This window comes from Hyperolius riggenbachi, chromosome 2, assembly GCF_040937935.1.
Source record: "Hyperolius riggenbachi isolate aHypRig1 chromosome 2, aHypRig1.pri, whole genome shotgun sequence".
Lineage (NCBI taxonomy): Eukaryota > Metazoa > Chordata > Amphibia > Anura > Hyperoliidae > Hyperolius > Hyperolius riggenbachi.
The window spans coordinates 314,462,879-314,476,663 of record NC_090647.1 but is presented as its reverse complement, the minus strand read 5'-3'; the positions used below and the strand labels follow the sequence as shown (position 1 = coordinate 314,476,663).

At 41.4% G+C, this 13,785-nt stretch overlaps 1 protein-coding gene and 1 long non-coding RNA gene across 2 annotated transcripts in view; one reads left to right on the top strand and one right to left on the bottom strand.

The window, feature by feature from the left end:
* SDC3 (syndecan 3) overlaps nucleotides 1–13,785 on the bottom strand; it is a 157,455-nt gene that overhangs the window by 124,644 nt on the left and 19,026 nt on the right. The window lies entirely within an intron of this gene.
* On the top strand, nucleotides 746–2,838 carry LOC137544387 (uncharacterized). The gene is made up of 3 exons (XR_011025851.1): nucleotides 746–821; nucleotides 2,226–2,332; nucleotides 2,785–2,838. It is a non-coding gene; the product is annotated as an uncharacterized lncRNA (long non-coding RNA).

Genomic DNA, 13,785 nt, shown 5'->3' with positions numbered 1-13,785 from the left:
ATGCAAAAAGCAGAAATAAGCTAGTCAGCCTATGCTAGTTTTGAAAAGGTTCCTATATTTTCTTTCAGAAAAAGATCAGAGTCAACAAGGAAATGACACAAAAGCTGATGCATCAGGCTGCCGCTGCCTCCTGATTAATGATTCTACTCCACAGGGGCCATGGGGTGCATGGCCTTGACTGTGAGTTGTGAACTATACTAGAGGAAGTGGTACATTTCAACATAAAGCTAGAGTCTTAAAGTAGAGATTTCTGGAGCTGGGGGGGAAGGGGGTAGCCATGACTGTGATGTGGCGGTGGCTGCATAGTGTATTGGTTAAGGGCTCTGCCTCTGACACAGGAGACCAGGGTTCGAATCTCGGCTCTGCCTGTTCAGTAAGCCAGCACCTATTTAGTAGGAGACCTTGGGCAAGTCTCCCTAACACTGCTACTGCCTATAGAGCACGTCCTAGTGGCTGCAGCTCTGGCGCTTTGAGTCTGCCAGGAGAAAAGCGCGATATAAATGTTCTGTGTTTGTTTGCTTGTTTGTTGTTGATATTGATAACATCAGCCATATAGTCCCTAAACTTTTGTTGCCCTCTCCCCCCCCCCCCCCAAAAAAAAAATGAGGACTGATTAAGATTGTTTACGTGTGATTATCCAGTGTGTGTACAGGAGTCCCTGGACCCCGGTGTCCACACAGCGGTTGCTTTACCGAGTGGACATACTGGAAAACCCTGCCTGGCAACAGTTTTTATTTTCTTCTGCAGCCTCATCCAACTCTCCTCCTCCTTCCTCCATCAGGCAGCTTGCAGACAGACAGCCTAACACTAAATGATATAAGGTAAATTACATACCAACTGGCAATACAGAGTAGATGGACATATGTGTCACTTAGATAGACCTTCGGAGAGACACAGAGTTCTAATTTCAAATTGGGGAACTGCATGGTAACATTTTTGATGGACTCATTGTGCCCAAGTACACTGACAGTAATGACCTCTCAAATTCCTTTCCCTGAGGGTGCAAATGGACAGGACAACATACGGTCCTCCCTCATGCATGCAGCATGTGAATAAAGACTATAGTAATGTAATTTCCTCAACCCTGACAGGTCCAAGTCCAATTCACAAGTGAGTGTAGTATGGGCACTGCTAAAACCAATGGGCATTGCCCACAGATGCAAAGGCTGCAGGGAAGCTGCACTAGATACTGCAGTAGCCTTCAGAATACAAAATATGATGGACCTCAAAGCATTAGTGACATCACTCCCTTCATGGAAGATGCAAGGTTCCATTTTATTCAATCAGTGTATTTGTTAGACATGCTGTAGTACCAATCATAGTTCCTTTTCAGTCTCTGAACCTGTGTTATCCAGTGCATCCTCTAATCTCAATGTTGAAGAATACCACAAGTGGTTACATGGAGGAATGACATAGACAGTAAAAGGATAGTGGACTGAGATCTCTTTCCACAGGGCCCCTTAGCACTCACTATAGCTGCTATGGCTATGCTAATAGGCAAGCATCCTCAAATACACAAGAGCAATGCCAAGAATTGCTGAGGCTTTCTGACTCAGTTATGAATACTGTATCCCCAAATATTTTTCCCCTTCCCCAAACAAGCTCTGTCTGTTGCGCTGCCTGAAGCTGCTGTATCCTGCTGTGTCTGTTGTTACTGTGTAGTCCAGCCTTTACTCTCAGTCCCGCTCTTCACTGCCAATCCAGAATGAAGCTGGGGGACACAATGGCTACAGGCACAGAAACACAGTGGTGGATGTAGGATGAGAGGGAGGCTTTGGCTGAAGAGCAGACTAAGAACCTAGGAAAGAACAGTAACTCAGAATCTAGGAGAAGTAGCTATAACCCACCTCTCTAGCACACTCTACTGCCCTAGAATTGGTAGTATGGGGAACATCACCACACTATGGGGAACGCCATAGGGGGATTCAGCAGTTTAATCAGTTGCAGGAGAGCAAAATGTGTTCTATTGCACCCAGCATGCCTGCATATGGGAACTGGGTAACTGCAGTAGTGACAGTGGAGCAGTGTGAGGGGACCGCCCTCGATTTATAGTTGATTTAGCTCTTTTCCCTGTTCCATCAGGTAAAAATGAAGGTTTGGTTTATACTGGAATTTGTTAATGTTCAAGTTTATACAGTATAGAAAACATTTTTTAGCCTTAGCCCCAAACTGCACGAGCACAGAGAAAGCAAGTGCTCATTCATAAGCATTTTCTTTCACTTCAGAATAGCTCTGCACAGCTTGGAGGAACCTTTAGAGAGGCGCAGGTGCTACGAGGATTGTGGACAGGGAACGGGGGGACCCCGAGCACAACCAGGACACTTCTACAAAGGTAATCGCACCCACCATGGGCCTCGTGTAATAGATTGAGGTGTACATTAATGGATCCCTAATTCTCTAAATCAACTTGCTGGGCATCTGCTGCAGAAATACCAGTACCTATGTGTTGATCTGCTGATCGCTCTCAGTGTTTCAAGCACTAATCTCCACTCTCATTGGAGAACTTTAGGGTAATCATTGTAGGTGATCAATGCACTGATCACTGCTGTAAAACAATAGATTGTCCCTTTAAAATATAACAGTTATAAAGGGGCATTCTGACAGCCACCTGTAATCCGGTCCCCCACTCTTTATAAATAGGCCCTTATATCTTCTAGCCACTAAAAGTGCTGTCAGATACCGTGGGTACTTTGTCTCTCTATTACATTAGGGAATACCTGTCCTCATCTCATACTGTCCGTCTTCTGGTGGAAGAAAGATTCAACTTTTTTCTTTATTTTTCAGCAAGCAGGATAACAATAAGGAGGCTTGACCAGATAAATTACCAGTATCACACAGGTGAGGAGAGCTTCACTACTTCTTTTTGTTTCACAGGCACATAAAGCAAGAATTAATGAACTTAACTGTTAATGAACCTAAATATATAGATAAGTTAATTGGCTACCCCCAAAATTGTCCTAAAGGCGCGTACACACACTGGACTTTTTCAAACTACAGGTTGTCAGATCCGCCTGCGGGAACGGTCGTTCTGACGACAGTTACACCTGAATACAAGCTGTCGTAAGACTGATAAGGCTGGTTTTGACTGATCCGCTGGTTTTGTCTGATCCGTTCCTGAGGAAGATTTGTACTTGCACACACAGTGCCACAAGCTTCTGGGGATACCAAGGTACTAATACAGAAATGAACCAGAGGTACAGGAAACGCTAAGTGTTTGACCCCCATTAACTAGAGCAGGTTAAGTTATTGTTATTACTTTATTTTAGGTCAATTTTACTTTAATGTCAGCAGCTCAGAGTTTTTATTTTACTAGAAGTAGTAAATAGTTTGGATTTTGTGTCACCCAGTAAAAGCAGATTATATTGCCACCTTCAACAAGAAATGCATGCCAGGAAGCTGCTGTGTAATTCTGCTTCCTGTAGCAATGCATTTGACATTCAGCCTTGTGTTCTAATATGAAAGAATCCTGCCAGCTAGCTAAGTGCTTCTACACAAGTGTGCATAAGACACTATGAGCTTACCATATATATCCATAAAGGAAAGGCTGCTCAGCCCTCCTGGGAGCGTGACGGTGTCTTCCGCGCAGAAACTCATTAACAGCTGCTGACTTGGACTATGTATACACATATCATCCCAGTGGAGGTGAGGAGCAGTATTAGCAAGAATTTACAAAGCATGTCTCATGTCTCTTATCCAACTTACAGCCCGCCCACTTGCCAAAAGAAGCATCACAAATTCTCCAATCATTGGGAAGAAACAGCTTGAATTTTAGTACGTGTTTTTAGAAATTATTTTTTGGTGATAGACTTTTTTTAAGTTAACAGTTGTGAAGGTTAATTTTTGGCACATTACTTGCATAATTATTTTTATGAGAATTCCGGATGGGATCACTGAACCGATACATGATTTTACTGCTAAGGTTGCTGTTTGCACTTTATATAGGCCTCATCACTGCTTAATAGTACGGTGGAGGATTAGATGCTATTCTCGTAAGATTCACTAAATATTAGCTTGTAATTTACGAAGCTTTATAATACTTGTTACATAAACTGTGCTGGTCGGCGTTGCTATTGTTTCTGTAAACATTGCAACTTAAAGGGTTTCTGTGGTAGTCAAAAAGTAAAATAAGCTGACACTTACCTGGGGCTTCTATCAGCCCCCTGCAGCGGTGATGTCCCACGTCGTCCTCCTCTGATCACCCATTCCCCGTCGCCGGCACCGGGCATTATTCATCTGGCATAGCCGAATAATGCATGCTCCCGTTCGGGTCATCAGGAGCTTACTGCGCAGGACGAAGTTTTTTTCTCCTCTGATGACGCGTGCGGAAGAGAGAGCTCGGCCGCGCAGCCGAAGTGTAATCACTTGCATGATTACATGGGGACCGGCGGCAGGGAACGGCGCATCGGGAGAGGACGGCACGGGACATTACCGCTGCAGGGGGTTGATAGAAGCCCCAGTTAAGTGTCAGCTTGTTTTACTTTTTTACTTACACAGAACTCCTTTAAGAGTAAGCACTAATTCAGTAACAACATAACATTGAAAAGGTGTTTTTGTTGTTTGCTTCATTGTTGCAAAAACTTGTCCTTGCTTCCTGCCCTAACAATACAATGTAACAAGGCTTTGAAAGAGGAACTTTAATCCAGGATTGATCATCATTCCAATCAGTAACTGACAACCGCTTTACCACAAGAAATCTTTGCCTTTTCTAATAGATTAACAAGGACATCTGTATGGCTGATATTGTAGTGAAACCCCTCCCACAGTGTGATGTCATGACCATGGTCCTGACAGTTTGCTGTCTGTGAATATCATTGCATTGTGGGAAATAATGGCTTCTTCCAACTGTCAAGCAAGCAATATCTCCCGCTGTGCATAGAACCTTCAGTAAAGAACATTTCGTACAGATCACCTGGCAAAACTAAAGATGCCATCACCAGTGATACATTTATAATGTAAATCAGGGAGAGGAAAGATTTTACAATGGGCAAACACTGACTAAATAATCTATAAATCAATACTGTAAAAAAAATAAGCAATTTTATTAATTACATTATTTTCACAACAGTTCCTCTTTAAAGCAATCCTGTGTTGGAGAAAAAAATTAACACAGTAGAATTCCTTTATAGTAAACTCCAAGGGACGAGGAAAAATAGTTTACCATATCAGAAGTCTACTATATCAGAATTGGTCATACAATGAATATTTATACAGACGCATTTGCTGGAACCTGGGGACTGAGTTTACTATATCCAGAGGTTTACTATATCAGAGTTTACTATAACAAGATTCTACTGTACTTACCTCAGTTGAGGAAAGCCTCTGGATGGTCCAGAAGCTTCTCCGTTCCTCCTCTATTCCACTGCTGCTTTTTGGGACTTTCTTCTTCTTTGCAGCCGCACTCCTCTCCGTGCACACGTGCGGCCGCATTAAACAGGCACATGTATGGCCTGCATCTGCACAGTAGCACAAAGCCACTCATGCACAGAGGAAAAAGTTGTGCACAACTGGTTCTAATGTGCAGGTAGGTCCTTACTTGCACCTGTGCAGTGCGGCATGCACTTGTACACGGACAGAAGCCCGGCTGCGAGACCATATTCGACAAGGCTCTTCAAATATGTCCAGAGGGTCTTAGCACTGGGTCAGCATGGTTTAGGAGGATGCGGGAAGCCTCTGCCCTATCCAATGGTTTCCCTCTACCTGAGGTAAGTATCTATATTTTCACACAGGTACACTTTAAAGAGATCGTTACTCCACACCACAATGGTGACACAAAAAGTACCTTTGCACATAAAGGAAGTATTAAACACATCTGCGATTCACTCCTATCTCACTAACAGCTAACAGCTAAGCAGGGGAGCTTTCCCAATGAAGCCAACAGAGCTAAAGAGCAATGACCTACTGTTCCCTACTTACAAAAAGGTTCATTCCAGAAGCTTGCTTGTAAGCTGAAGCTGTAACCTAAATCATGTGTTATAAATAGTAAAACTTGGATAATTAATTTACTTTTGGACAACTCTGAATTTAGACATATAGTATAATAAATGTTTTCTGGATGCTTTCAATGTGCTTTTACTTGGTTTTAACTACTTTTAACAATGTATACAATACTGTATCATGTAACAACAGTAATATGTAAAAACAAAAAACAGTATTGTATATTTTATACACAAAGACAGCTTTGTGTTTCAATAATTTTTATTGGGTTTTTGAGAAAAATAAATAACAAATAATTGTAATATATTCATAAGTACAATTGTATACAATAAAGCTTGTGATCTTTCCATATAATGGACCAAGAAAAAGTATACATGGATATTTGGGTATCAGGTTTTTTAACATCATATTTTAGTAGTATATTGAGTAGGAGCAATTATGCACAATCAGAGGTTAACTAGGAGCGATTCCTATTGGAGCCTGGGGCCTAGGAGACCCCCTGCTAAGCCCCAAAAGTCGCATCCTATATATAGTAGAATGTATCTGTAATAATCTAGATATACTACTCCGATAGTTTAGATAAAATGCAATGTTGTTACCCAATTTCAGTGGAGCCTAATGGCTGTCATAAATGAACAATGTAAAGAAACTACAGAAACAAGAACAAGAAAAGAACTATTACCTGGGTAGCTAAACATAGAGGTCTTATATAGTTAAATGACTGTAGCGGTTTCTTAAAGCTTATAGGAGAAGAGAACAAGTAATCCTATTATTGTTACCAATATGAATGTGAGAGTGTATTTCAAAAGAGTTTGGTACTCGGGTATATAGAAGACCATTGTTTTGCTTTATCTAGGAAAGAGATTATGTTATCAGAACGTATTGACCATATTTTTTCTGCATGTAATTGGAAATCAGTTCTTTTGATTATTTCTTGTTCAGTAGGTATATATGAAGTTTTCCAATTTTCTGTTATTACGTTTTTGGTTGCTACGAAGACAACTTTGTTTGTATGTATGAAACATTGTAACTCGAGTCGTTTATAAGTAAAGGTACTGTCTTTACTTGAACTAGTGATGACGTGACCGTTTTGTTTTTTTTTTAGAAAAAGTGAGTATATATTTTAAATCTGTGAATTTTCTGAACATTTATCTCCCAAACTGGCAGGAATACAGCACTTTCCAGTTTTCTAGTGCTCTGCTTGTGTCATTGTGCTCTTTTTTTCTGCCTTCTTGTATTTGTTTGTTTTGTTCTGGCAAACATTGTTTAATTAAGCAGCAAGATCTGTGACTCTGATTAATGGTTGGGCCCATTTGGGGTTTTATGCTTGTTGTACTTGTGTCACTGTTTTGTGTGTAAAGTCTTTTGGGCTTGATTCAGAAGAACAGAGTATAAGAACACTGGTGTACACGAGAGAGCAAACATATGTCCTCCTATAAAACCGGCCTGGATTTATTAGGTGACAAAGGTTTGTAACCCTTGCCTGGGTCATATCCACATTATAAAGGCTAGTGATTTAGCACAAAGTCCAAAGCAGTGAGAAGGCTGTGTTTTGAAAGCTTAGATTTGTTTAAAAAAATCTCAACCTGCTAATTCTCTACTTTTTCAGCAAGTCTCACGATGATCTGATATGCCCAAGGGGGATGTGGGACGGTGAAATACCTTTTGCCGTTTAATTGCCAGTTCACACGGGCAGCTGCTGGCAGGTTGTTTTGGTATGCTGCCAAGCAGAAAAGCGTTTGATATTGGTTTTTGTCATTTTGGCATCACCGATGGCCATTCGGCAGAACCGGCCCTACCAGCAAATTTTTTTATATAGATATACCCAGGACAGGTTTTTTGGATTCATAACATTCTCAATCTAAGAAGAATTTTAGTAAATCAGGCTTCTGGTTTTAACAGACCACTTTCCTGCAATTCCTGCAATGGTTTACTACAGTGGTTTGCAAAAGTATTTGGCCCCCTTAAAGTTTTCCACATTTTGTCATATTACTGCCACAAACATTAATCAATTTTAGTGGAATTCCATGTGAAAGGCCAGTACAAAGTGGTGTACACGTGAGAAGTGGAACAAAAATCATACATGATTCCAAACACGTTTTAAAATAACTGCAAAGTGGGGTGTGCGTAATTATTCAGCCTCCTGAGTCAATACTTTGTAGAACCACCTTTTGCTGCAATTACAGCTGCCAGTCTTTTAGGGTATGTCTCTACCAGCTTTGCACATCTAGACACTGAAATCCTTGCCCACTCTTCTTTGCAAAACAGCTCCAGCTCAGTCAGATTAGGTGGACAGCGTATGTGAACAGCAGTTTTCAGATCTTGCCACAAATTCTCGATTGGATTTAGATCTGTACTTTGACTGGGGCATTCTAACACATGGATATGTTTTGTTTTAAACCATTCCATTGTTGCCCTGGCTTTATGTTTAGGGTCGTTGTCCTGCTGGAAGGTGAACCTCCGCCCCAGTCTCAAGTCTTTTGCAGACTCCAAGAGGTTTTCTTCCAAGATTGCCCTGTATTTGGCTCCATCCATCTTCCCATCAACTCTGACCAGCTCCCCTGTCCCTGCAGAAGAGAAGCACCCCCAGAGCATGATGCTGCCACCGCCATATTTGACAGTGGGGATGGTGTGTTCAGAGTGATGTGCAGTGTTAGTTTTCTGCCACACATAGCATTTTGCATTTTGGCCAAAAAGTTCCATTTTGGTCTCATCTGACCAGAGCACCTTCTTTCACATGTTTGCTGTGTCCCTAAAATGGCTTGTGGCAAACTGCAAACAGGACTTCTTATGCTTTTCTGTTAACAATGGCTTTCTTCTTGCCACTCTTCCATAAAGGCCAACTTTGTGCAGTGCACAACTCATAGCTGTCCTATGGACAGATTCCCCCACCTGAGCTGTAGATCTCTGCAGCTCGTCCAGAGTCACCATGGACCTCTTTACTGCATTTCTGATCAGCGTTCTCATTGTTCGGCCTGTGAGGTTAGGTGGACGGCCTTGTCTTGGTAGGTTTACAGTTGTGCCATACTCCTTCCATTTCTGAATGATCACTTGAACAGTGCTCCGTGGGATGTTCAAGGCTTTGGAAATCTTTTTGTAGTCTAAGCCTGCTTTAAATTTCTCAATAACTTTATCCCTGACCTGTCTGGTGTGTTCTTTGGACTTCATGGTGTTGTTGCTCCCAAGATTCTCTTAAACAACCTCTGAAGCCGTCACAGAGCAGCCGTATTTGTACTGACATTAGATTACACACAGGTGCACTCTATTTAGCCATTAGCACTCATCAGGCAATGTCTATGGACAACTGACTGCACTCAGACCAAAGGGGGCTGAATATTTATGCCCACCCCACTGTGCAGTTATTTATTTGTAAAACAAAATGTTTGGGATCATGTATGATTTTTGTTCCACTTCTCACGTTTACACCACTTGTATTGGTCTTTCAATAAAATGGATTCATGTTTGTGGCAGTAATATGATAAAATGTGGACAACTTCAAGGGGGCAGAATACTTTTGCAAACCACTGTAATGCAATAATGAGAGATTAGGGCCACATTTTCACAAAAGAGGATGGAAAGAAAATATCTTATTTCCTTCAACTTCCTGCCAATCTTAAGCATAATAACCCTTCTGTTTATTGGGCATACGTGGGATATGTTGGTGTTTTATAAATAAAAAAATAGAAATGTTCAATAAGATGCTCATTTTCCAGTCTTCATGCAAATTCAATGGATTTTGTATGCAGCTTGGAATTTGACCAATAAAATACCCTTCCTGACAATTTGTACTGGTTTAATTTCAAGCTGCATGCAATTTGCATACCAGTCGAATTTATTAGCATGACCATCATTGACTATCTATGTAAAGGAAACCTCTCAACCTATCTCTGGATACACGCATATAGTGAGAATTGGACCGTACTGTACAATAGTAGTACTCTTGCTACAGATAACACTACAGAGCCAAGCATGTCTAGCATCATGAGGATCATGTGCTGTAATATACCAATGGCATCATTTAGTCAATGCTGCTCTTCCATTAGCACAGAAAGCAGGAAAGTCATAGGTTGGATTACAGTCAGACTTGTTACAACACAATGACATACATTTATGACTGGAAGCAATTGTAATATCCAGTGACAGAATAGAATGTAGGCAGAATAGATGGGATGTATCTGATGATAGTTGTCACTAATGCCAAGAAGATGTGTATGAAAGACACTTGATGGGCTGGGATGGATGTCCCCCCCCCCCCCCGCCCTCCCCTTTCAGGTCAGAAAGGGTCAGATTTGGCTTGATATCTCATCACTACGACTCTAAACATGGCTAGGTAGCACCTGCTAGACTATAATGCCAGCAGTAGTGTTTATAGACAGGTTCCTAGTGATTGTGTAGCAATATAAAGCTATTTACAGCTCAATAAAGACTAACGGTAATCCCCCAGCCTCTCATGAAGATATCTTTCAGGCGTGCAGATAAAATATTACGCTTTTTACTCACTGTTTCCTGCATTCTGATGTGCCATCCAAGAATATAAATCTGAGAGCTGCCCACTATTGGTAGTACTCATGGTAACCCACATTCTGCGAAATTATAACAAGATATAACTGGACTGATGATCCTGATAACAGGCACATCACAGTCCCATGTTACCATTTTTTTTTTTAGTATTTTTGAAAATGTATGTGACATTTTGGGTTTTTCGACTCTGCAAAATGGTTAGCCATGTATGCTATAAACCAGCTCCTCTGAATGTATACCTGGCTTACAAGGCATGATGGAATGACCTGCATGTTGTGAACACTGCCTCTAACCCTGAGGCAGAGAAAAAGTTAGATACTACCTTAGTAATATCGGAAGCCTCTGGATAGTCCAAAGGCTTCCCTGACCCTTTTACTCCACCGTTCCAGTGCTGGGTCCCTATAAACCTGATCCACAAAAGCTTAGTCACATAGGTGTCTGCTCCCGATGCGTATGAGCACATCCAGACTTAGCATGCGTGAGTAAGGTTTGCGTATGCCCAGTAGAACAAAGCACTTCTGCATGGAGAAAAAAAGCTGTGTACGATGGACTTCCTTCTACTGAACATTAGCAGACATTACTCACTAACACCCAGTAGGAATGCACTCTTCCACAGCTGGGAGTACGGCCAGGAAAGGAAGAGGGTCCTGTGCTGGAGCTGTGGGCTCATCGAGGAGCCTGCAAGCCTCTGGACCATCCAGAGGTGTCACACTACTGAGGTAAGTATGTAAATTTTACACCCTGCCACAGGTCTGCATTATTTATGGCATTATCAGTGTGCACAGGAACTAAAGTAAAGGCTTTTACACATGCTGGAAAAAACTCGGGCAAGACAGTTGTTCTCCGCACCCACTATGCAATGCCGCAATCTGCATTTCCACGAACCCCCGGCTACATTCAGGAGCCTCCAGATGCAGACATTTTTACCTGCTTGCAACTAATAGGTTGTCTCCTGGCGTCAACATTTTTTATCTTATAAACTAGAAAAAGAAAACCATCTATGGTCTATAGAGAGTAATCATTACAATCCACACGTCCAAGGTGAAAAATGTCAAAATGTATTGATGGACAATACCAGTGGAAAAATAAAACATTAAAATCAGTAAGAAAATATCCCTGGTTACACTGAATGTAATCAGCAACCTGTTCCAACAAGAAATATCTAATGGTATATCATCTGATCAGCAATAGTAGCTCGAATCAGGTAAGTAGCAGGAAAAAAGAAAGAACAATCCTGTGCTGTAACCAGAGCTGTGGAGTCGGAGTCAGAGTCGTGGAGTCGGGGCAATTTTGGGTGCCTGGAGTCAGAGTCGGGAAAAAATGCACCGACTCCGATTCCCAATGAATTTAAACTGTAATTAAAATAGAAATTATGATAAAATTTTCTATTTCTCAGATAATAGTCATCATAAGTAATTTATATATACAGTAAGAAATAAACCAATCAAAATTAGTTACTTGTGATGCTTCAATAAAGCAGTCCCCGTGTTTTTAAAGTCAGATATACAGATCTGATTGTGACTGTATATATGATGTGTACACAGGAATCTCTTATATATACTAAATAACATCTATGCTGTAAGAATAAAGCCCGATGTGTAGCCATGCCACTAATAGAGATGGTCAATGAGATGGAAATAATTCTGTGTTGATTCTGATTTATGCAAATGTACTTTGCTCATGAAATCAAATAATTTGATACGTTGTTAAAATTTGGTTTGGTGACTACAAATTAAATGGTACCTGAGAAGGATGAAAAGAAAAGTTTTATACATACGGTACCTGGGGCTTCTTCCAGCCCCCTTCAGGCTAATCAGTCCCTCGCTGTCCTCCTCCGCCACCTGGATCTTCTGCTATGAGTTCTGGTAATTCAGCCAGTCAGCACAGTCCAGCCACATGCCGCTCCCACAGCCAGGAACATTTTGCACCTGCGCAATAGTGCTGCGCAGGTGTAGTACGCTTCCGGCGGCGGAGTGTGTGCATGTGCACTATGCCAGACTGGCTCAAGTACCTGGACTCATAGCAGAAGATGCAGGTGGTGGAGGAGGACAGCAAGGGACTGATTAGCCTGAAGGGGGCTGAAGGAAGCCCCAGGTATGTATAAAACTTTAATTTCATCTGTCTCAGGTTTACTTTGTTACACAGTAGTACTATACTCTACATATGCACTCCACACAGAGCTGCAGGGAATCCACTGAGAATGTTGTGCACATTGAACACAGAGGTGTTGTATATCACCCATAAACCTTGTTCAGATTGTGCATGAAGAATGTGTAATAGAGGAAGAATCCCCTTATTCCCCTGCAGAGTACCTGCACATCACTCTTACATGTACCCACAGTTACATTGCCTAGGGCCTGATCCATGTTCTTTGTTCTGGTCTGTACCTTTTACAAGTACTCTTACCAAGGACTAGTTTTTGTCTACGACTAAAGGGAATAAATATGGCAGTCTCCATATCCTTTTCACTTCAGTTGTCTTTTAAAATTCCTAAGCGTTGGCAGTTAAGAGACAAATTTCATGTTACATACTTTTAATAAACAAGATTGTAATATGCAAATTAGAGGAGTCGGAGTCGTGGAGTCGGTGGAATCCTAAACTGAGGAGTCGGAGTTGGTGGATTTTTGTACCGACTCCACAGCCCTGGCTGTAACAAAACTTATTCAAAAACACATGAGAAATCCATAACAGTGCTAAAACATGCCCCAATAATAAATAACAATCAAAAAAAGTGCCAAATGCAACAATGGAGGGCGTGTGCATATGCATCCCCATATGAAATCACATGGGAGGGCACATACACACACAGACAAAATTGTTCCCAATAGTGGTCATAAATACAAGATGAGGTAGTAACCAATTGCACCAAGGTAAAGTGCTGTGTGCAATGTGCTAGCTTACCCAAGGAATGGGAAACTGGAGGACCGGGAGACAGCCTGACGTGGTCGCAGCGGGCGGCTGCTTCTGAAGGGGGCCTCCTTTTAGCACTGTTATGGATTTTTCATGTGTTTTTGAATACGTTTTTTTTTACAGCACAGGATTGTTCTTTCTTTTTTCCTGCTACTTACCTGATTCAAGCTATTATTCCTGATCAGATGATATACCATTAGAATTTTCTTGTTGGAACCGAGGTTGCTGATTACATTCAGTGTGACCAGGGATATTTTATTATTGATTTTAATGTTTTATTTCTCCACTGGTACGGTCCATCAATACATTTTGACATTTTTCACTATGGACGTGTGGATTGTAATGATGACTCTAATATTATAGACCATAGGCGTTTTTTTTCTAGTGTATATTTTGCCTGTGTTGAACCTCAGAAGGTCT